At 35.7% G+C, this 25507-nt stretch overlaps 1 protein-coding gene across 2 annotated transcripts in view; it reads right to left on the bottom strand.

The window, feature by feature from the left end:
- The window catches only part of INPP4B (inositol polyphosphate-4-phosphatase type II B), an 830315-nt gene that overhangs the window by 673286 nt on the left and 131522 nt on the right, over window positions 1-25507 (bottom strand). For both annotated transcript variants that reach the window (XM_004768441.3, XM_004768440.3), the window contains exon 2: window positions 189-251. The gene's annotated coding sequence lies outside the window, so the exon portion shown is untranslated. The remainder of the gene's footprint in view (window positions 1-188; window positions 252-25507) is intronic.

Genomic DNA, 25507 nt, shown 5'->3' on the forward strand with positions numbered 1-25507 from the left:
ATTTACTCTTCACTTCATAGATAGGATGATCATCATAAATCATTCCCTCTACTTTTCAGATAATGATTTTATTTTTTGGAGGGTTATACAGTAGCTAAAACCAGTGATCAGTGATCAAAAAAGTCAACTGGTTTAATGTATCAGAGTTCAACAGACTAAAAAACTTATCAGTTCAGAAAAAGCATTACCTTGATCTGAATCTTCATAAAAAACAGCAGATCTCTTGCTAGGTAACACCATTTCTTTGGGTTCTGTGGGCAAAAAGAAAAGAGATTAATAAAAACAACCTTTCTTTTTACTCTTTAAATACTTCTTTAAGAAGATTCATTAGTAATAAAGGTCAGAGAGGAAAATCATTTAGCAAAATACTCTGCTCCATTCAGCAGCTGCCTTGGGAAGTACTTGTTATAAATGCCAAATAGTTTCCTCAAAATCCCCCCCTCCTACAGCTGAGAACATGGAAGATACTGTGGCAGATACTCAGCCCTGTTTTCTTTGCTTCTCTCTCTTCTCCTATGGGAACAAAACAAACACTTGAACATGAAAAAGCATTAGCTTCCACTCTTTCAAAAGATAAGATGTAAGCCATGTTGGGACAGAACATTTACTTGGAATACAACTAACTGAAATGGAATTGGCAATTATCTAAAACTTCTTTTCTCCCTCCTGCAGTGAGTATGGGTTTTAAAATATTCATGAAAGCTTGGGTGTTTTCTTATTCTGTCTTTCCACAGAAGTGATAACATGAGATAGTATGGGATGACTCTGTAAATAATTGCAGATTACCCTGCTCATATGATGCAATTTCAGAGCTTTTCTATGCCTCAACAAGGAGGAAAACACTTTCTAGAAGTCAAAAGTATGAAAATATATCTTATTCCCTCTCTTAGCATATAACAATCTTGATGAGTATTCCTTAAGAGATTTTATTGCATCATTATCTGAATGTTCAGATTGGAGGATAAGAAATTCAAGTCTGAGCAACAGCTTTCCAGAAAAGAATGTTACATAGTTAGGTAAGAATTTTAAATTCATCCCTTAAGAAGGTTATTTGGACAAATGTTAACAGTTAAAAGCATCATTGATTAATTGAGGACAACAGTCATTATAAGAAGAGTCCTATAACTGTAATCCACATAATACCTTACTAGCTATGTGACCTTGGGCAAGTACATTAAACTTTGTAAACTTTTAAATTTCATCTGTACTATCCAAATAAGAATTCCTCCTACTCAACAGAGCTGATAAATAAATGAAATAAAATATATAAAGGATATAGGACTAATGGTTATTAGCTACTATAATTATCAATAACATTATTAATATTATTATCATTGTTCCCCTTTTTAAAAAAATCTCACTACCTCATTGAAAATCTCTGCCTCTGAGCCATGTGGTGGAATAATTAAAATAATGTCATGCTGGACATCACTGAATTTGTCTTTTGTTAATCAGAGTTGGTGATGACAGAAATAGATAAATAAATAAATAGTTATTGTATATCTTTGGGCAGGTGGGAAAAAAAACTTTTCAGGAAGATGAGTTAAGTTGCAACCACTCTACTGCACTGGCTTCTCTTGATTTTGCTAGAGATTTTAATTTAAGGAAGGCCCCCCAAGAAAGTATGATTTAGTTTAAGATTCTCTTAAAGCAACTGGCTCTTGTGTACTCATGTCAGTATTCAATCCCATTCAGAAAACACCTCATGAGCTCCTAGTGCAAACCAAGGGTATGGACTGACTTTAGAGGAAACAGTAAACAAAAAGCAACCCCCCAAAAAACATAGTTCAGTAAAGGATTCACATCTTTAGACAATTATTTCAAGCAATTGGTGTAAATACCAAGTTTAAATCATTAAACAGTATACACTGTGTTTGAGCAACAGAAGGTATTGAAAGGATACTGTACAGTCAGGAAAGGGAGATTTTAAAAATAATCTTTATAAAGTCAGAATAGCTGAACTGATGCACACTGGCTGACAATCCGCCCTCTTTTGTCTAAGAAAATTTCACAAAAGAGAGGAACTTTGAAGGACTAGGTCTGGAAGGCAGGTAAGTAAGAATGTCTTTTCAGGGAGCTGGGACAATGCATAGGAAGAACTGAAACATTAAAAAACAAACAAACAAACAAACAAAAACCATGGAGACCAGATTAACAGGAGACTGACTTGCAGAGCCCATTGTGCTTCTCCCCAATCTCTCACTAAAATGCTCCGAGGATGTCAAAGAAGAGAAATACTGGTAATGGCAAATAGAGAAAAGGGAAAAACATAAAAAGGTATTTCCAGTAGCTGCAGCCCTGATAGGGACAGACTAAGTAACACTGTTTTAGACTCAAACTTCATACTGTATATTTTGGAGGACACAGCATATATGATGAGAAATAGAGAAACTGGGAAGGGGCTTTGATTCACACCAACAGTCCCCAATGCCAAGTTGCGGGAATCAAGCAAACAAGTCTATATAACATCTCTTGTGGGTTGAACTGTGTCCCCCAACAAATATATTGAAGTCCTACCCTTGCACCTGTTAGTGTGAATTTATTTGGAAATGGAGTCTTTCCAGATATAGTGATGCTATATGGGAGGAGGGAAGCTTAATCCAACATGAATGGTGTCCTTATAAAATGAGACACAAAGAGAGACATATGGAGAATGCCACATGAAGACAAGGCAAAGAGATAGAGATCACCATGGGTTGAGGGAAGAAGACTGGAGTCAGCAAGCCAAAAAATGCCAAGGATTGCTGACAACAGAAGCTTAGAGAAAGTCATGGAACCAATTCTCCCCTAGGTTTACAGAGAGAACATTGTTCTCTCTCAACATTGTTGATTCTAGATTTATAGCCTCTTAGAACTGTGAAAGAATAAATGTATCTTATTCTAAGCTACCTCGTTTGTGGTAATTTGTTACAGCAGTCCTACTAAACTAATGCAGTGACTTTTGAGGCAACAAGAATTAGGCCTTTACCCTGCTCACTTGGAGCTTCAAAAAAATCTCACAGTTTTACTAACTCAGCAAACATATTCTCAATTTAGAATTTAGAATGCCCAGCTCCATATAAAAATCTTATTTAATGTTTTTTATTATTATGTTATGTTAGTCATCATATAGGATATCATTAAGTTTAAGGTTTAAATTGCCTCTCTCCATAGCTAGGATCTGCTGCAAGTACAAACCAACAGCCAATGAAGAGGGATATGTTGGTCCTGTATTTTTACCCCATGGCCCTCTTCCCTAGCCCAGTTAAGCTTGGTCCCAATGCTCTGGGATATGGGAGTGGAGTGGAAAAAATTGAAGATAAGAAAAGAAGAGGTAACTGGAGAAGGAAATTTTACTCTCTGTCCACTGAGCTAAGAGAGCTGTTCTGTATTTAAAGCTGATTCTCAACCAGTGGATGCTTTTCCAGGTTTTTCAGGGATTGTTTCCCCCTCTCCAGTCACTGAGGAGCTTTTATTTGTACTACCTTGATATGAGTCACACTGTCTCATTTTATCACTTACTACATCCACAGTTCCAACTAACACCTTCAGCCCCTATCTGCTGAAGCCAACTCAGTCCCTGGGTAGCTCTCTGGGACAGCCTCATTCATTCATTCATTCATTCATTCAGCCTCATTCAGCTCCCTCACATTCATGACCCAGACCTACTGCACAGGGAGCTCTCACAAACCCTGGAGAAATGGGCTATTCTCAATTCAGTAACTCTCCTTTCTCTTCCATAAATGCTCACTAGCTCATCTTGGCTTTAGATTCATCTGAAATCAGTCCAGTCTCCACAATCACACCCAAAACCTAAAGGAACACATACTAAACTCTCACTGAGTTTTGTTGAACCACTTCTTTTTATCAGTAGGAAGAGGAAAAAAGGGAAACACCCCACAACTACGTCCTTGTGTACATTCCTAATGGTCCCTCAGTTTACTCCAAAGAAATATGCCTTTAATCACTAGACTTCCCACCCTTTTTTGGATCAGGAATGTAGGATTTATCTAACCAGTTCTCATATTTTTACTAGGGAATTTCTACAAGGTGACCTGTGTTCATAAATCATTTTGGTATTGGATAGCTGTTGTCTTAAAGAGTCAATATCTTCCCATTTTACATCCTGTGATAGGAGTTTTCACAATCTGAATTTTAAGAGACTCATGGGGGAATCAGCTAAAAATTGTATAATATGTCTACTGGATATACTCTCTTTTTAAAGTTTCTTGAGCATTCTATGAGTTTTATATACAAATTCAATAAAATATAATCAATATTATATCTCTTAATCTTCAATATAATCTCTCATCTTCAGTCAGGTGAAGTGCTCAAAAACTCCCATGTTACTCTCACCAGTTCCACTGACCATGTCTGTTCCTTCTGGTTGTGATTGAATTCTTACTTTTCAGTACCTTCCAAATTTACCACCCTGTCAAAGTTTCAATGCCAACTTCTCCACAAAGTGATCCCCAGGTACTTTGGACTTTGTTGATTTTATCACTCTCTGACCTTGTGTAGCATTTATAGTCAATGCATATAATTTATATTGCCTTCTTGGGTTGTCTTATGCTGTCATGTCTCTCCAACTATATTTTAAGTTCCTTAAGAGTATTTGTATTTTGTGCCTGTCACATATCCGCTTTAGTACTCGATTCAATGCTCAGCACATAGGAGGTGTTTCCTAATAAATATATGCTCACTTCCATGTACTAAATATCTATTAACAAAGATAAGAAAGAGCTAACTTTTGTGGCACAAATATCTTACCATGTCTCATATAGAAATTACATAGTAAGTCCTTATTGTTGCCACATAAAATTTAAAGAACATTTGAACAAACTAATAGGTCAGACAGAACAGAAGCAGAAGACAAAGGAATATGAGAGGTGAAATGCCAACAGAAAACAAGGATGTCATTATTTGGAAATATAATCCATATGCAATGCTTTTTGATTTCTCTATGTTTGACTTCACCTTTCTGCAGGGGTAGCACTTGCTTCAGAAGGATTAGGATTGATACAAGGCAAATAAAATAGGAAAGAAAGAGACTACAGCTTCACCAGCAAAATTCTAGATCCATAGTAAGGTGATGGTCTTGAAAAATCAGGCTTTCCTTTTAATTTTTAAAAACACAATCTTAGTTGGCATTAACATATTAGAAGTCAGAACTAGAAAACTAGACCATGAAGTTATATGATACAATTAGGGAAGAAAACTTAGGGTATGATGTAAAGAATATGGAAAACTACCTTAGGCTCAAAGGTTGTATGGAAAAGAAGACAGAAGAGGAAGAGGTCAAATATCAAATCCTCATTTCCCTCCTCTAAGTTAAACCTCCACATGAATGTGGTAATAAGAACAGTAGAACTAGCAGACTGCTTTTCAGGGAATAGCCTGGAGAGAATTCCAGACTTTCTGAGAAAACTAGCATTCAACATTTAACACGACACCTACATGGGAGCCACTAAGTGGCATTAGAAGAGGGAGGGAAATATCTAAAACCATGAATCTGAGACAGAATCCCATTATGCCCACAACCAATGTGTGGTGCCCCAGGGAAACAGAAGTTCCCAAGTACCCTAATCAGGGAATATGGGAGTGCTGAGTAGATGTGATCCCCCACCTACTCCAATGAGATCATTGTCTCCATAGTCACAATACTATAAAGGAAAGAGTAGAAAAAAGAAAAAAATTCTGAAAGCACAAACATTTGCCCAAAAGTTGTCTCAGTCATCAACTGCTGGTAAAAAGGAACTTAAATGTATCTAGCCCAAGGTTATTCTTTTACAGAAGAGGAAACAAAAAAACAGAGTGGCAGACTCACCTACTCAAGTATTATGCAAATCAGGACAGAAAAGAGGCAATAATTTCAGTTTTTCTAATACCTACTGGAATGCCTACACACTATCCTGCATTTTTATCCAGCTCCTTTTTATTATAAATATCAGTTAATGCTATTATTCAGCTAATATTTAAAAATAAAAATTCAAATTTTATTTTAAATAAAAATATCAATAATTTTAAATTCATTTATTTTAATGAATAATGAAATACATTTAAAATTAAAATAATGAATAATGATTCCACAGAAACACTATTAGTCTCATTTATTTAGTAAATTTAGCAAGGTTACCAATTTAATGTCATTGTACAAAAATCAGTTGTGCTACCACATAACAACAAACAAAAACATAGAAATTCTGGTTCCCTGAGTGGTTCAGTCAGTTAAGCATTTGACTCTTGATCTCAGGATCATAGGCTCCATGCTGGTTGTGGAGCTGGGTGTGGAGCTGGGCCTGGAGACCACTTAGAAGAAAAACAAAGTCTACATTTAAAATAGAAATAAAACCTCAAATACCATGGAATAAATTTTGCAAAAGATTTTTTTGATCACTAAACTAAAAATTACTTAGAGAAACATTACTTAGGAAAAATAAAGCAGGCAAATTAATGGAAACAGCCACATCATGTTCACTGCTTGGAAGATTCATTATTACAGGATGTGGATTCTCCCCGAACTGACCCATGTATTCAGTCTGATCACAATAAAGATCCCATTAGTTTGTTTTTTAATTCTAAATTTACAACCTAATATTTATGTAGAAATGTAAAGGGCCAAGATTATCCAAGGTGATATTAAAGAAGAACAAAGCTGGAGGACTTCGATGACCAGATATCAAACTTGTTATAAAGCTTTCATAATTAACACAGTATGGAATTGGTGTAAAAACAAACAGATAGGGTGCCTGGGTGGCTCAGTGGGTTAAGCCTCTGCCTTTGGCTCAGGTCATGATCCCAGAGTCCTGCGATCAAGTCCCACATCAGGCTCTCTGCTCAGCAGGGAGCCTGCTTCCTCCTCTCTCCCTCTCTGCATACTTATGATCTCTGTCAAACAAATAAATAAAATCTTAAAAAAAAAAAAACAAGATATATGGAACAAAACAAACAAACAAACAAAAAAACCACACAAATTATGATAACTAGTTACCCAGGTAAATTAGGCAACATAGAGCAGTTGGTAAAGGGCAATTTTTCCACTAACTGATCCTGAACAAATTATATATCCATTTGGGGTAAAACGTGAATCTTAACTCTGACACATACAAAACAAACAAAAAATTACTTCAGAGGGTTATTTCCTAACACATGGGTGACAAAACAATAAAGCTTTCAGAAAAGAGTATCTTTCCCTTTGGTGTAGACAATGATTTCTTAGAGAACACAGAAGTAGTAGCCATAAAGGGAAAATACCATACATGTCATTGCATTGAAATGAAGAACTTCTGTTTATCAAAGGACACCACATAGAAAATGAAGTGCAAACCACAGAGTATAAGGAGAACCCTGCAATACATACATCATATAATGACTCATTCAGGGTATTTAAAGTCCTACAAATCAACAAGAACAAGGCAGACAACTTGAAAGAAAAATGAGCAAAAGACACAAATGGAGATTTTACAAAAGGAGGCATTCAAATTTTCAACTAACATATTAAAACTTCCTCAACTTTATTAGTCCCTTGGAAATGTAAATTAAAACCACAATGAGATGCCACTGTGGCCAAAATAAAAAGGACAGATAACATCAAGAGTTGTAAGGATATGGAACAATGTGATATCATGCTTGTGAAGGGCAGAGGATGGAAACTGGTGTAACTTTAGAAAACAGTTTGGTAATACCTACTAAAGGTGGTCACGTGCACACCTTGCAGCTGGCCGAGTTCCACTCTAGGTTTATAATCACTATAAAGGCACACTGGTTGCCAAAAATTATGTACAAAATGTTCATAATAACACTCTTCATAGTAAGGGATAACTGGAAACAGTTCAAATCTCCATTAATAGCAGAACTAATTAAGAAATGAAGATTTATTCATAGAATGAAATGCCACACATTAATGAGAACGAACAAACCACAGTTACATGAACATGTATGATTATCACAAACAATAATCAGGGTAAGAAGTTATATGCAAAAAAGGATGCATCGTATGACTATATGTGTATATATATATATATATAATGTGGAGGGGATCTCTTATGGAGTAGTGACTGAGAGAGGACAGGGAGCCCAGTGCGGGGCTCAATCCCAGCACTCTGGGATCATGACCTGAGTTGAAGGCAGAGGCTTAATGCACTGAGCCACCCTGATGACCTGAGATTTTTTTTTAATATTTTATTTTTTATAAACATATATTTTTATCCCCAGGGGTACAGGTCTGTGAATCACCAGGTTTACACACTTCACAGCACTCACCAAAGCACATACCCTCCCCAATGTCCATAATCCCACCCCCTTCTCCCAAAACCCCTCCCCCCAGCAACCCTCAGTTTGTTTTGTGAGATTAAGAGTCACTTATGGTTTGTCTCCCTCCCAATCCCATCTTGTTTCATTGATTCTTCTCCTACCCACTTAAGCCCCCATGTTGCATCACCACTTCCTCATATCAGGGAGATCATATGATAGTTGTCTTTCTCTGCTTGACTTATTTCGCTAAGCATGATACGCTCTAGTTCCATCCATATTGTCGCAAATGGCAAGATTTCATTTCTTTTGATGGCTGCATAGTATTTAATTGTGTATATATTCCACATCTTCTTGATCCATTCATCTGTTGATGGACATCTAGGTTCTTTCCATAGTTTGGCTATTGTGGACATTGCTGCTATAAACATTCGGGTGCGCGTGCCCCTTTGGATCACTACGTTTGTATCATTAGGGTAAATACCCAATAGTGCAATTGCTGGGTCATAGGGCAGTTCTATTTTCAACATTTTGAGGAACCTCCATGCTGTTTTCCAGAGTGGCTGCACCAGCTTGCATTCCCACCAACAGTGTAGGAGGGTTCCCCTTTCTCCGCATCCTCGCCAGCATCTGTCATTTCCTGACTTGTTGATTTTAGCCATTCTGACTGGTGTGAGGTGATATCTCATTGTGGTTTTGATTTGTATTTCCCTGATGCCGAGTGATATGGAGCACTTTTTCATGTGTCTGTTGGCCATCTGGATGTCTTCTTTGCAGAAATGTCTGTTCATGTCCTCTGCCCATTTCTTGATTGGATTATTTGTTCTTTGGGTGTTGAGTTTGCTAAGTTCTTTATACATTCTGGACACTAGTCCTTTATCTGATATGTCGTTTGCAAATATCTTCTCCCTTTCTGTCAGTTGTCTTTTGATTTTGTTAACTGTTTCCTTTGCTGTGCAAAAGCTTTTGATCTTGATGAAATCCCAATAGTTCATTTTTGCCCTTGCTTCCCTTGCCTTTGGTGTTGTTCCTAGGAAGATGTTGCTGCGACTGAGGTCGAAGAGGTTGCTGCCTGTGTTCTCCTCAAGGATTTTGATGGATTCCTTTTGCACATTGAGGTCCTTCATCCATTTTGAGTCTATTTTTGTGTGTGATGTAAGGAAATGGTCCAATTTCATTTTTCTGCATGTGGCTGTCTAATTTTCCCAGCACCATTTATTGAAGAGGCTGTCTTTTTTCCATTGGACATTCTTTCCTGCTTTGTCAAAGATTAGTTGAATGTAGAGTTGAGGGTCTATTTCTGGGCTCTCTATTCTGTTCCATTGATCTATGTGTCTGTTTTTGTGCCAGTACCATGCTGTCTTGATGATGACAGCTGTGTAATAGAGCTTGAAGTCCGGAATTGTGATGCCACCGACGTTGGCTTTCTTTTTCAATATTCCTTTGGCTATTCGAGGTCTTTTCGGGTTCCATATTATTTTAGAATTATTTGTTCCATTTCTTTGAAAAAGATGGATGGTACTTTGATAGGAATTGCATTAAATGTGTAGATTGCTTTAGGTAGCATAGACATTTTCACAATATTTATTCTTCCAATCCAGGAGCATGGAACATTTTTCCATTTCTTTGTGTCTTCCTCAATTTCTTTCATGAGTACTTTATAGTTTTCTGAGTACAGATTCTGTGCCTCTTTGGTTAGGTTTATTCCTAGGTATCTTATGGTTTGGGGTGCAATTGTAAATGGGATTGAATGCTTAATTTCTTTTTCTTCTGTCTTGCTGTTGGTGTAGAGAAATGCAACTGATTTCTGTGCATTGACTTTATATCCTGACACTTTACTGAATTCCTGTATAAGTTCTAGCAGTTTTGGAGTGGAGTCTTTTGGGTTTTCCACATATAGTATCATATCATCTGCGAAGAGTGATAATTTGACTTCTTCTTTGCCGATTTGGATGCCTTTAATTTCCTTTTGTTGTCTGATTGCTGAGGCTAGGACCTCTAGTCCTATGTTGAATAGCAGTGGTGATAACGGACATCCCTGTCGTGTTCCTGACCTTAGCGGAAAAGCTTTCAGTTTTTCACCATTGAGAATGATATTTGTGGTGGGTTTTTCATAGATGGCTTTGATGATATTGAGGTATGTGCCCTCTATCCCTACACTTTGAAGAGTTTTGATCAGGAAGGGATGCTGTACTTTGTCAAATGCTTTTTCAGCATATTGAGAGTATCATATGGTTCTTGTTCTTTCTTTTATTGATGTGTTGTATCACATTGACTGATTTGCGGATGTTGAACCAACCTTGCAGCCCTGGAATAAATCCCACTTGGTCATGATGAATAATCCTTTTAATGTACTGTTGAATCATATTGGCTAGTATTTTGTTGAGTATTTTCGCATCTGTGTTCATCAAGGATATTGGTCTATAGCTCTCTTTTTTGATGGGATCCTTGTCTGGTTTTGGGATCAAGGTAATGCTGGCCTCATAAAATGAGTTTGGAAGTTTTCCTTCGATTTCTATTTTTTGGCACAGTTTCAGGAGAATAGGAATTAGTTCTTCTTTAAAAGTTTGGTAATATCACGTTGGGAAGCCGTCTGGCTCTGGGCTTCTGTTTGTTTGGAGATTTTTAATGACTGTTTCAATCTCCTTACTGGTTATGGGTCTGTTCAGGCTTTCTATTTCTTCCTGGTTCAGTTGTGGTAGTTTATATGTTTCTAGGAATGCATCCATTTCTTCCAGATTGTCAAATTTATTGCCGTAGAGTTGCTCATAGTATGTTCTTATAATAGTTTGTATTTCTTTGGTGTTAGTTGTGATCTCTCCTCTTTCATTCATGATTTTATTTATTTGGGTCCTTTCTCTTTTCTTTTTGATTATTCAGGCCAGGGGTTTATCAATTTTATTAATTCTTTCAAAGAACCAGCTCCTAGTTTCGTAGATTTGTTCTATTGTTTTTTTTGTTTTTTTTTTTTTTTTGGTTTCTATTTCATTGATTTCTGCTCTGATCTTTATGATTTCTCTTCTCCTGCTAGGCTTAGGGTTCCTTTCTTGTTCTTTCTCCAACTCCTTTAGGTGTAGGGTTAGGTTGTATACCTGAGACCTTTCTTGTTTCTTGAGAAAGGCTTGTACCGCTATATATTTTCCTCTCAGGACTGCCTTTGTTGTGTCCCACAGATTTTGAACCGTTGTATTTTCATTATCATTTGTTTCCATGATTTTTTTCAATGCTTCTTTAATTTCCCGGTTGACCCATTCATTCTTTAGAAGGATGCTGCTTAGTCTCCATGTATTTGGGTTCTTTTCAAACTTCCTTTTGTGGTTGAGTTCTAGCTTTAGAGCATTGTGGTCTGAAAATATGCAGGGAATGATCCCAATCATTTGATACCGGTTGAGTCCTGATTTAGGACCGAGGATGTGATCTATTCTGGAGAATGTTCCATGTGCACTAGAGAAGAATGTGTATTCTGTTGCTTTGGGATGCAAAGTTCTGAATATATCTGTGATGTCCTTCTGGTCCAGTGTGTCCTTTAAGGCTTTTATTTCCTTGCTGATCTTTTGCTTGGATGATCTGTCCATTTCAGTTGGGGGAGTGTTAAAATCCCCTACTATTATTGTATTATTGTTGATGTGTTTCTTTGATTTTGTTATTAATTGGCTTATATAGTTGGCTGCTCCCACGTTGGGGGCATAGATATTTAAAATTGTTAAATCTTCTTGTTGGACAGGCACTTTGAGTATGATATAGTGTCCTTCCTCATCTCTTATTATAGTCTTTGGCTTAAAATCTAATTGATCTGATAATGATTGCCACTCCTGCTTTCTTCTGATGTCCATTAGCATGGTAAATTCTTTTCCACCCCCTCACTTTAAATCTGGAGGTGTCTTCGGGCTTAAAATGAGTTTCTTGGAGGCAACATATAGATGGGTTTTTTTTTTTTTTATCCATTCTGATACCCTGTGTCTTTTGACAGGGGCATTTAGCCCATTAACATTCAGGGTAACTATTGAGAGCTATGAATTTAGTGCCATTGTATTGCCTCTAAGGTGACTGCTACTGTATATGGTCTCTGTTCCTTTCTGATCTCTAACTTGTAGGATCTCTCTTTGCTTAGAGGACCCCTTTCCATATTTCCTGTAGCGCTGGTTTGGTGTTTGCAAATTCTTCAGTTTTTGTTTGTCCTGGAAGCTTTTTATCTCTCCTTCTATTTTCAATGATAGCCTAGCTGGATATAATATTCTTGGCTGCATGTTTTTCTCATTTAGTGCTCTGAAAATATCATGCCAGCTCTCTCTGGCCTGCCAGGTCTCTGTGGATAAGTCAGCTGCCAATCTAATATTTTTGCCATTGTATGTTACAGACTTCTTTTCCCGGGCTGCTTTCAGGATTTTCTCTTTGTCACTGAGACTTGTAAATTTTACTATTAGGTGATGGGGTGTGGGCCTATACTTATTGATTTTGAGGGGCGTTCTCTGAACCTCCTGAATTTTGATGCTCGTTCCCTTTGCCATATTGGGGAAATTCTCCCCAATAATTCTCTCCAGTATAACTTCTGCTCCCCTCTCTCTTTCTTCTTCTTCTGGAATTCAATTATTCTAATGTTGTTTCGTCTAATGGTGTCACTTATCTCTTGAATTCTCCCCTCGTGGTCCAGTAGCTGTTTGTCCCTCTTTTGCTCAGCTTCTTTATTCTCTGTCATTTGGTCTTCTATATCACTAATTCTTTCTTCTGCCTCATTTATCCTAGCAGTGAGAGCCTCCATTTTTGATTGCACCTCATTAATAGCTTTTTTTATTTCAACTTGGTTAGATTTTATTTCTTTTATTTCTCCAGAAAGGGCATTTATATCTCTCGAGAGGGTTTCTCTAATATCTTCCATGCCTTTTTCGAGCCCAGCTAGAACCTTGAGAATTGTCATTCTGAACTCTAGATCTGACATATTACCAATGTCTGTATTGATTAGGTCCCTAGCCTTCGGTACTGCCTCTTGCTCTTTTTTTTGAGTTGAATTTTTCCGTCTTGTCATTTTGTCCAGATAAGAGTATATGAAGGAGCAAGTAAAATACTAGAAGGGTGGCAACAACCCCAGGAAATTGTGCTTTAACCAAATCAGAAGAGATCCCCAATTGTGAGGGGGGAGAAAGGGGTTAAAAATTGGTTCAAAAAGGAAGAAAGAAAAAAAAAAAGAAAAAAGAAAAGAAAAGAATTTAAAAAAAGAAAACAAATAAGAAAAATATAAAAAAGAAAATATATATATATATATTGGATAAACTAGTTAAAAAAACGTTAAAAAAGAAAAAGGTAAAAGTTAAAAAAAAAAAATTTCACCAGAAGGCGAGAAAAAAAAAAAACAATGAAAAAGAAAAAAATTAAATTAACTGCAAGACTAAAAAAAAAATCACAGGGAAAAGCCATGAGTTCCGTGCTTTGCTTTCTCCTCCTCTGGAATTCTGATGCTTTCCTTGGTATTGAAACCGCACTCCTTGGTAGGTGAACTTGGTCTCGGCTGGATTTCCTGTTGATCTTCTGGGGGAGGGCCTGTTGTAGTGATTCTCAAGTGTCTTTGCCCCAGGCAGAATTGCACCGCCCTTATCAGGGGCCTTGGTGAGTAATCTGCTCGGGTTTGCTTTCAGGAGCTTTTGCTCCCTGAGTGCTTTCCGTAGAGTTCCGGAGGACGGAATACAAATGGCGGCCTCCTGGTCTCCAGCCCGGAGGAGCCGAGAGCCCAGGGGCCCCCTCCTCAGTGCTCCCTCAGAGAACAGCGCCCAGTTACTCCCGTCTGCCTGACTTCCGGCCGCGCTCCGAGCTCACCGAGCCTGCGACCGTTTCAAGGTAACACCGAGCTGTGAGCTTACTGTCGGCTCTGTCTCTATAGCTGGCTTTCCTATTCCAAAACCCGCAAGCTCTGCGACACTCAGACACCCCCGATTCTTCTGTGACCCTGCGGGACCTGAGGCCATGCTGATCCCGTGTGGGCTTCGCCCCGGTTTAGCCTCTGGAGCGATGTCCCTCAGCGGAACAGACTTTTAAAAGTCCTGATTTTGTGCGCCGTTGCTCCGCAGCTTGCCAGGAGCGGCCCCTCCCCCCGGGGTCTATCTTCCCGTTGCTTTGGATTCACTTCTCCGCCGGTTCTACCTTTCAGAAAGTGGTTGTTTTTCTGTTTCCAGAATTGCTGTTCTTCTTCTCTTCGATCTGCGATGGATTTTCAGGTGTTTGCAATCTTTAGATAAGCTATCTAGCTGATCTCCTGCTAGCTGAAGTAGTCTCAGCCTGCTACTTCTCCGCCATCTTGACTCCTCCCCCCGATTTTTTTTTTTTTTTAATTTCAGCTACATTAGCCAGGAAACAGAGTCAGATTTTAAGTGTTATATCTGACCTTTTAAATTATTTCCTTTTGCAAATACCAAAATTTCTACCAATTTGATTCCTTTCTAATTTTCCTTTGCTTATTTTTTTTTTTGATACAATTATTACATTTGTATTTGTAGGTTTTTTCTGCATGTAAACTTTGGGAAGAAAAAATGAATAGAATACAAAAACACAATAAACACCTATTTATCTTTGTCTGCAAGCAATGAGATAGAAAAAACTTTTTCTTCTCTGAATTATAATTATATCTAGATCAAACTTCAATAATGAAAAACTACAAAGACAATAACCAAGGCACAGACATTTTGAAATGTATGCTTAATATATGCCAGATAAAAGACAGAAATAAGAACAATTAATAATACTTTTAAAGCACACTAAAAAGTAAATACTAGGAACAATTAATAAAAACATTTTTCTAAAAATGATGTACTCTAATTTCACTGATAGTTTTATGTATTTAATCATTAAGTTTTTCACTCTCCATTTAGTCAAAAATAATCAAAATATTTTCCCGTAGGCAATTTAGCAATAAAAGACTTAAAAAAAACTTATTCTTTGAAAAATACTTTTTTAATCTTTTAGTCTGAATTACCTTAGAAGTACCTTATTATTACTGTAATAGTAAAAATAAACACTTCACTGCCAAATATATACCAGACATTGTTTTTAGTTGTTGTCTTACACATTCAAGCTTCATTACAATTTTGACAGCTGGGTATACTATTATTCCATTTTACAGATGAGGAAACTGAAGAACAGTTTGGTTACCAGGTTAACAGCTTGTTAGAAATACAGAATTACAGGCACTGCACTAGACCAATTGAGTCAGAATTTTCATTTTAACAAGAAACTCAAGTGCTCAGTAGGCATATTAAAGTTTAAAAAGGCCACTTTAGGGGTGCCTGGGGCTCAGCTGTTAGGCAACTGCCTTTGGCTCAGGTCATGATCTTGGGGTCCCAGGACGGAGTCCACATCAGGCTCCCTGCTCAGAGGGGAGTCTGCTTCTCCCTTTGTCCCTCTCCTTCTCATGTTCTCTCTCTCTCTCTCTCAAATAAATAAATAAATAAATAAAATCTTTAAAAAAAAACATTTTAGATGATCTGTTCCTCTAAACTAAAGGCTTTCTTAATCCTTGCTTCAGCAAATTTATTTCTGTAGTTTCTGCAAAATTTATCAATTTTACCACTAAAATTTTAGTCTGTTAAAATTATTATTGAGTACTTCACTATTTCTATCAATTTTGCTGCCTGCAGTGTTACTGAATTAACTACTGAGGACTTAAAACAGAAGCTTCTCTTCTAGAGCTGTTTGAAAGGCTGTTTTGTTTGCAAGGTACCGTATCTTCCACAAGTAACTACAAATGCTATCAATTGAAAACAGGCAGAGCTGACATGCTTTAGTTCTGGTGTGTAGCCTTGTAAATGTCCATGAGAGTTCCTAAGTTAAAAAATCAATACTAGAGTAGCTACTGTTTTCTCAAAATCCTGAGAGATTTTATGCTATATTATAGCACAGTGCTGATCTCAAATCCTTTGTGAATTCTGCTCAAATTTTCTTATTTCTTAGGTATTCACTTATAAGTTGCCCTAGGGTTTTCTAGCTTTGCACATAAGATGACCTAAAAAGGTTCCAGAAAGATAATTTAGTATTACTACTAAGCTAAGGATTTTGCTCTGCCTAAAACAAACACCATTAACAACAACCAAAATCAAACATAATAACTAATAAAACCCTCAAAGAGAAACATCCACATTCAAAACCATAAAAATAAGCTTCAAAAACAGCAAATTAATGCAAAAAAGTCAACCTTAAGATAAAAGACAAAGTTGTGTGTTAAGTATTTTTTACTGTTTTAATAAAGTACCAATACTTATATCTTCAAAAAACTATTAAATTTCCTTATCACCTTATCTCTTTGCTTTGGCTCTGAATGTATTTCCAACTTATGAGCTAGCTGGAATAAAGAAGGTTAATTTACTTCAGCATATAGAATCAAGGAAGATCATTCATTACAATTTTGCCAACAGAAAAATGAAGAATGTTTGAATGTAGTCTGGGTATTAGATATAAAAATGAATTTATATCAATTGTGTCAGGTGTGAGAACCATATTATGGTTACATAAGATTAATATCCTTATCTTTTAGAAACGTATACTGGAAAAAATGTGGGCTGAAATGTCAAAAGAAATTTCCAATAGGACATACAGGTACACCACTAAAAATGAAATGAAGTACCATCACTAAAAATGAAATAAAATTAAGTACCACCTACAAAAACAGAAGAGAAAGAGAATGATTAGGAATCTAGAAATAGGGGCACCTGGGTGGCTCAGTGGGTTAGGGCTTTCCTTTGGCTCAGGTCATGATCTCAGAGTCCTGGAATCAGGCCCTACATTGGGCTCTCTGCTCAGCAGGGAGTCTGCCTCCCCACTCTCTCCTGCCTGCCACTCTGCCTACTTGTGTCCTTTCTCTCCCCATCAAATAAATAAATAAAATCTTTTTTAAAAAAGGAATCTAGAATTAACATCAATAATAGAGAAATTTTAGTATCAATGCAGGAGGCTTAAATAAGCCATTAGTACATTAAATTAAAAGTAATGAAAGAAAATAATAATGTTTCTTTCAATATTCATAATGTAACTGAACTAACAATATATTTGAAAAATGTTATGGACACATTTTATGGGCCTCTTGCTCCTGCTAATCACTGATAACTCTGTTATATATATCCCTGCTCTTAAAATGAAATAGTTATTTAAAAGAGACATGAACACTTTTCCCACTTTCATAACATTTTTGGCTTGACCCAAGGCCAGAAGTTTTACACTGTTTTATAGTAAGCCTTCCTAGTCTATCTACTAATTTGATTAATCAGACAGTCATTTCTTATTATAGGTGGTTTCTGTGCCTAAATGCAGTAGAATAAGTGGAAAACAGTCCAAAATTTTGGAAATTAACAGACATCAAAATAATTTCAACTGCATTAACTCTTACTTTCTATCCCATTCTAGGAATCAATAATTTTGCAAAGCATATGAACATCAAAAGTAATATAGCTGTAAAAACCTTTTGCAATGCTGGAAGGTAAAACCTAAACAGTATTTACATGCAAAAAAATAAACAATCTAAGAAAAGAGAATTATAGTTGAATGCCTCCATATTCCACTATCAAAGTACTACAGGGAAAAAAAAAAGAGACAAAATTAAAAACTATACAGTGCCCAATCAGGGAATTTCTGCTTTTGGTAACATTGCCACTAAGAATTCTAAAAAGCCCTCTCCTTCAGAACATCTAGAATGCTTGATAAAATACAACAAACATACTTTAAACTGCACTGCTGAGCTCATAAGACATAAACAACCTTAAAGTGGCAGAATGAAGCAGGTTGGAAACAATAGTAACATACACATGCAAAAGCATGGATGTCCTCATGTTGTTTACTAATATTAAAAATCTTGAAGCTTTACTATTTATTAGCCTGGTGGGAAATAATGGACAAGGCTTTAGGTTTGAAAAAAGTGAGGAGTTGTAATTCAGAACATCTACAACCCCAAGAAAATGTACAATTTGAAAAACTGCCTTCTACCATAGGGAAGTGACAAGGGCAAACTTATCTATGGCATCCCTATCTTGGAGTAGACAAAAAGAAAATCACTCTTCTAAAAATGAATTAACTGTAGTTCTTCCCCCATAGCTTTTAGCCTTGGTTTTACACTGATTATAAATCTGGAAAAGCTTCAAGGAGAGACACTAACTTAAAGAAGCAAATTGAATCTATTCCAAAATAATATAACTTCATCTCAGACCTCTCAGAATCCCCAGAATTTTCAAAAAGCCAAAAATGAGCAAACAACGCAAAATTATACAACCTTAAAGAAAAGAGGCCTTCATAAAGGAGAGTCCAAAGAAGCAACAAACACCAAAATATGACTGCCAAGGACATCAGATTCTGTAATTGTCAGGAATATAACATAAAATGAATATTTCAAAAATCTCTAAATATGTAAATAAATAAATAAATATGTAAAAGAAGGAACTAAAAACACAATAGAATATTAAAGTCAATTGGAATTTTAAAAGGTAATGTCTAGAAAAAAATATAAAATTACACTCTCTATAGATGCATTGAGTACAAAATCAGGTACAACTTCAGAGAAAGTTAATAAACTGAAAGGTACACTTGAGCAATTACATAAAATACAACAGAGAAAGAAAAAGTAATGGAACACACATTAGAGGAAAAAATGAAAAGTTCTAACATGTGACCAATCAAATTCCCTGAAAAAGAAGTAAGATAAAATGGAGGAGAGGCTAGACCTCCCTGGCCTAGGGTGAGGCAAGTGAGGCAGCTAGGGCAACATTTTAAGGAGGCATTTAGTTTTCTTAAATTTTGTCACCTGGAAGAGGCAGTATCAAGAAGATAATTGGCTAAAAGTTTTCCAGGATTGAAACTTGAAATCCAGAAAATGATGTTGTCCAAGAAGGATGAATAAAAAGAAATTTACACCAGTGGCTATAGTAAACATAGAATACCAAAGACAAAGAGGTCTTAAAAGCAGCCAGAAATAAAAGATTGACTACTTCAGTAGACAGTTTAGGTGCCATGCCCAATCCTCTCTACCAGCCACTGAACTTACACCTACCTTTCTCTTCATAATTGTCCTCATATCTTAAGAGTTTCCATACTCCCTCTGCAGACAGCCCACTGCCAAAGAATAATGAATGGATACCAAGGCCATATCCCTAACATTAACTGTGACATTTCTGTGGTACCCTCAGGATGCAGATTATCTTATGGAATCAGGCTGATCTTCCATTAAATCCACATCTTCAGCTACCTGATTTTCCCATGTTATAATACTTCCTTAATTTTCTTTTTCTGATTTCAACAAAGCTGAAAATCCTCATCCTGGATTTGAATCTAAGAAGTACAATTATCAGCAAGCAAATGACAAATAGAACAGCAGCTGTTCTCAAAACAAAAATGTATACCAGGGGACTGCAGAGTAATATATTTTAAGCACTGAGAAAAGTAACTGTCAGTTAAGACTCTATTCCCAAGCTGTAGTTTGAACCAGACATAAAATAAATAACTATTCAGATATATCAAGACAGAGTTTATCACCAATAGATCCACATCAAGAAAATTTTTAAAGAAAGACTTTGGGGCAGAAAGAAGGTAATTCCAGATGGGAAGTCTGATACAAAAGAGGGATGAGAAATAAGGAAAATGAGTAATTAATGATCATGTGAGTAGATTTAATCAACAGAACTATATTTAAAATAATATTAATAATGATTTTAATTTAGGTAACAACAAATAAATTATTTTACAAAAAAAGGAGGAATATGATTGAATTTAAATTGTGATGTCTTGCATTGTTGAGCAGGCAATAGAGATTAATTAACTTAAGATTTTAAGTATGCCAACAAATATTATAAGGTCAATCTCTAAAAAGTAGAGATCAACCATATTAACTTCAAATCAGCAAAGAATAGAAAAAAGAAAAGAATAGTAAACCTCAATCAGAAAGAACCCTTCAGAAAGTTCTGTTTCTGGCCTCAGTGAAGTAACTGGTCCTAGATTAGTCCACTCACTATAAACAATCAAAAGTTAGACAAAAATATAAGGTTAATCTTTGGGGGTATTATACAACATGCAGCCTAAAATTATACTTTATGAGTGAAAGGAAAACTCCACAATTTCCCCACCTCTCTCCATAAAAACAATTTTCCAACCTCAGTAAAGCAAGCTGAGATGCAGACCAACATATGGTCCTGCTGTGCTTAGAAGGCAGAGATTAGAGTTCAAAGAAGCTGAAGTCCCTGGAATATGCACAGCAAGGTGTCAGAAAGGAGGGAGCTGTGCAGAAGTGAGGACTCAGTTGGTTAAGCCACTGCCTCTGGGTCAGGTCATGATCCCGGAACCCTGGAACTGAGTCCCATATCGGGATTCCCCTGCTCTGCAGGGAGCCTGCTTCTCCCTCTCCTCCTGCCTCTCCCTATGCTTGTGCTCTCTCTCTCTGTTAAGTAAATAAATAAAATTTTTAAAAAAAATAATAAAAATTAAATTAAATTAAAAATTGATATATGTACACACATATATACTTCAAAAATAAGGTGAAACATTTCATTATAAACTAAAGTGAAAAATAATTAGACACCAAACATAAGCTACAAGAAATGTTAAAAAAAGAAGGGAAATTATTGCATATGAACAGGTAGATCTACAGGAAAGAAAGATGAACACTGAAAAAAATAGTAATAAAGAGATTATATTATTCTCCTTATTTCTTTTTAAAAAGCAATAATAACAAAATTGTAAGGTAGAGTTTATAATACATGAAAGAGTAGAAAAATTTTTAATAACAGCACAATATATAAGGTATAAGTTAATAAAATTCTACTATTGAGTGGGTACAATACTTTGGAAATGGGAATTAGAAACTAGAAAGTAAGAAGCGTCAAATGTGAATAAAGTGGAAGGGTCATGTGTTAAACAGAATATTGACTCAAATAGAGTTTAATAAGTTAGAGATAAGATATTGTTAATCCTACAGCAAATACTGTATTGAATTTTTTTTTAAAGAGCTAAGAAGCCAAGAAAATGAATAAAACAGTATCAAAACATATTCAATTAGCCCAAAGTACTCAGGAAAGGAGCAACAAAAAAAAGCAAAAAAAGGCAAGAAAAATGGAAAAGAAGTAAGATGAAGATAGACTTAAATGCAACAAATTTAATAATTATATAAAATGTAAACAGAGATGGAAAAGCAAAAGAGGAAACAAGGGGTTGAGAAACAATGACTTGCAAGTCAAATTTTGCCCATTTATTTTATAAATATTTATTGAAAAATAGCCTCATCCATTTACATATTGTCTGTAGCTGTTTTTGTGGTACAGTGTAGGGTTCAGTAGTTGTGATGGAGACCATATGACTCATGAAGCCTAAAATATTTACTATCTGGCCCTTGACAGAAAAACTTTGCCTACCCTTGAACTAAATACTCCAATTGTATAGCAGATTTTACAAGATTGAACAAAAAAAGTCAGATCCAACCATATGCTAGCAACAAAAGGCTCTTTTATTTACTTTTCTTTTTTTCTTTTTTCAGGTCTTTATTTAAATTCCATTTTTTTAACATACAGTGTAGCATTAGTTTAGGTACAGAATCTAGTGATTCATCACTTAAATACAATACCCAGTGTTCATCACGAGTATCCCCCTTTATCCCCATCACCAATTTAACCCATCCCCACCCACCTCCGCTCCAGTAGACCTGTTTCTTCCCTCTAGGTAAGAGTTTGTTTTGTTTTCTGGTTTGCCTCTTTGTTTTCTTCCCTACTATTTTCATCTACTTTGTTTCTTAAATTCCACCCTGGAAAACAGTATGGAATATGGAGGTTCCTCAAAAAGTTAAAAGAAGAACTACCCTAGGATCCAAAAGACTCATTTTAAATTTTAATTTAAAGAGACAAATACTTGAAAGGAAAAGAGTGGGGAAAGATATACACTGTAAACAGGAAAGAGGAAAGCTGGTCTGGTTATATTAATATGAAACAAAGTATACTTCAAAGCTAAATATATTCCAAGAGATAAAGATAGATATTTCATAATGATGAAAAGGTTAATTCATCAGGAAGAGATAATGATCTTAAATATATGTATGCATCAAAGCTCCTGAAGCAAAAACTGATAGAACTAAAGGGAAAAGCAAGAAAATCCATAATCATAATTGATCTTCAATACCCCTTTTTCAGTAATTTATATAAGAAAACAAAAATGTCAATAAAGAAAAAGTAATCTTAATATCACCACCCCACAATCTTGAATTGACAATTATAAAATACTATACCCAGCAACTGCAGTGCATACATTCTTTTCAAGAACACATGTAATATTCACCATAATTCAAAATATTAGCCATAAAACTAACCTCAATATATTTTAAAAGATTGAAATATCACAGAATATATTCTTTTTCCAAACTGAAATTAAAAATCTACAATAGAAAAAGAAATAATTGAAGGCTAAATGATCTACTTCTAAGTAACCCATGGGTCAAAGGAAAAAAAAGTAATAAAATAGAAAATTTTTCAAACAGTATGACAAGAATACAACACAACAGTACGTGTGGGACATAACTAAAGTAGTGAATATAAAATGATATATAGCTTTAAATGCCTATATTAGAAAACAAGAGAGAAGTTTTCTGACTTAAGAACCAGAAAAAAGAAGATTAAATTAAAGTAAGAAAAAGGAAATAAATATTAAAATCACAACAGAAACCTTTTTTATTTTAGTGTAGTCCTAATAGTTTAGTTTTGCTTATGTTTCTCTTGCCAAAGGAAATCTTTCTAGAAAAATGTTACTACTGCTGATTTCTAAGAGAGCACTATGTTTTCTTTTAGAAATTTTATGGTTTCAGGTTACACTTTTTAAAAAATTTTGTTTTATTTTTGTTGTTTTGTTTTGTTTTGTTTTCCAGAGAGAGAGAGAGGTGGGGAGGGGCAAAGGGAAAGGGAGAGAAAATCTCTCTGAGATCATGACCCTGAGATCATGACCTGAGCCAAAATCAAGAGTCAGACACTTAACCGACTGAACCATCCAGTAACCCCAAGGTCTTTAATCCACACTGAGTTCATTTTTATGTATGATGTAAGGAAGTCCAGTTTTCTAAACACGTTTGTTGAACAGATTATCTTTTTCTCATTGTATGCTCTTTTCTCCTTTAACCATATAATCATGGGTTTATTTCTGGGCTCTCTATTCTGCTCTATTGATCTATGTGTCTATTTTTGTGCAAGTATCACACTGTTTTGATTACTACATCTTCATAGTATATCTTGGAATCTGGAATCGTGATAGCTCCACTTCTGCTCTTTTCAAGATTACTTTGGGGACTTGGGGTCTTTTGTAGTTCCATACAAATTTTAGATTATTTGTTCTAGTTCTGTGAAAAATGTTATTGGTATTTTGATAAGGATTACATTAAATGTGTAGATTGCTTTGCATGGTATAGACATTTTAACAACATTTGTTGTCTAAAATCATGGGCATGGAATATCTTCCCAATTGTTTGTCATCTTTAATTTCTTTGATCAATGTTTTATAGTTTAATAAAAACCTTTTGCACAGCAAAGGAAACCATCAACAAAACAAAAAGACATCTCACAGATGGAAGAAGATATTTGCAAATGACATATCTGATAACAGGTTAATCTCTAAAATATATAAAGAACCAAAAAATAAATATTCCAAATAAAAATGGGCAGAAGAATTCATTAATAAATATTTTTCCGAAGAGGATATACAGATGACCAACAGACACATGAAAAGATGCTCAGCATCACTCACATCAGAAAAATGCAAGTCAAAACCACAATGAGATATAACTTCACACCTGTCAGAATGGCTAAAATAAAAAACACAAGAAACAAGTTTTGGGGAGGAAGTGGAGGATGTGCACTGTTGTTGGGAATGCAGAGTTGGTATAGCCACTGTGGAAAACAGTATGAAGTTTCCTTAAAAAATAAAAATAGAATTACCATATGATCTAGTAATTCTAATACTGGGTATTTACCCAAGAAAATAAAAAAACACTAATTCAAAAATATACAGGCACCCCTATGTTTATTGTAGCATTATTTATAATAGCCAAGATATGGAATCAAGTGAAGTATCCACTGATGGATGAATAAAGAAGTTATGCTAATAATGGAATATTAGTCATAAAAAAGAATTAAATCTGGCCATTTCCAATAACATAGGTAGATCTAGAGAATATAATGCTAAGTGAAGTAAGTCAGTCAGAAAAAGACAAGTACCACATGATTTCACTCATATGTGGAATTTAAGGGGAAAAAAAACAAAGAACAAAAGAGACTCAAGGATAGAGAACAAACTGGTGATTGCCAGGGACATGGAAAGAGGGATGGGCAAAACAGAAGGAGATTAAGAGAACACTTACCGTTACACTAATACATAAAAGTGTTGAATCATTATATTGATATTTATAATCATTATACTGATACTTATAATCTGTATGTATACATCAGGAATAATATAACACTGTGTTAATTATATTTGAATTTTTTCATTTTTTTTTAAAGATTTTTATTTATTTGACAGACAGAGATCACAAGTATGCAGAGAGGCAGACAGAATGAGAAGGGGAAGCAGCTCCCCTCCAAGCAGAGAGCCCAATGCGGGGCTTGATCCCAGGACCCTGGGATCATGACCCAAGCTGAAGGCAGAGGCTTTAACCCACTGAACCACCCAGGTGCCCCTGTACTTGAATTTTAAAAATAATTTTTAAAAATCGGGTGCCTGGGAGGCTCAGTGGGTTAAGCCACTGCCTTTGGCTCAGGTCATGGTCTCAGGGTCCTGGGACAGAAGCCTACATTGGGCTCTCTGCTCAGCAGGGAGCCTGCTTCCTCCTTTCTTTCTGCCTGCCTCTCTGCACACTTGTGATTTTTTTTTTCTCTCTCTCTGTCAGATAAATAAATAAAATCTTAAAAAAAAATCATAACAGAAACCAAAGAAACATTAAATAGACAAATGAGAAAATTTTTAAAAACACAAATTAGTTCTTTGAAAAGTTTAATAAAAATGATATGGGATTGGGAGGGAGACAAACCATAAGTGACTCTTAATCTCACAAAACAAACTGAGGGTTGCTGGGGGGAGGGGGTTTGGGAGAAGGGGGTGGGATTATGGACATTGGGGAGGGTATGTGCTTTGGTGAGTGCTGTGAAGTGTGTAAACCTGGTGATTCACAGACCTGTACCCCTGGGGATAAAAATATATGTTTATAAAAAATAAAAAATTTTTAAAAAATTGATAAACTCTAAGTAAACTAGTCAGGGGGAAAAAGAAGGGAAACACAAATTAAGAAAACCAGTAG

Source organism: Mustela putorius, unplaced genomic scaffold (assembly GCF_011764305.1).
Source record: "Mustela putorius furo isolate JIRA1106 unplaced genomic scaffold, ASM1176430v1.1 tig00000083_pilon_pilon_pilon, whole genome shotgun sequence".
Lineage (NCBI taxonomy): Eukaryota > Metazoa > Chordata > Mammalia > Carnivora > Mustelidae > Mustela > Mustela putorius.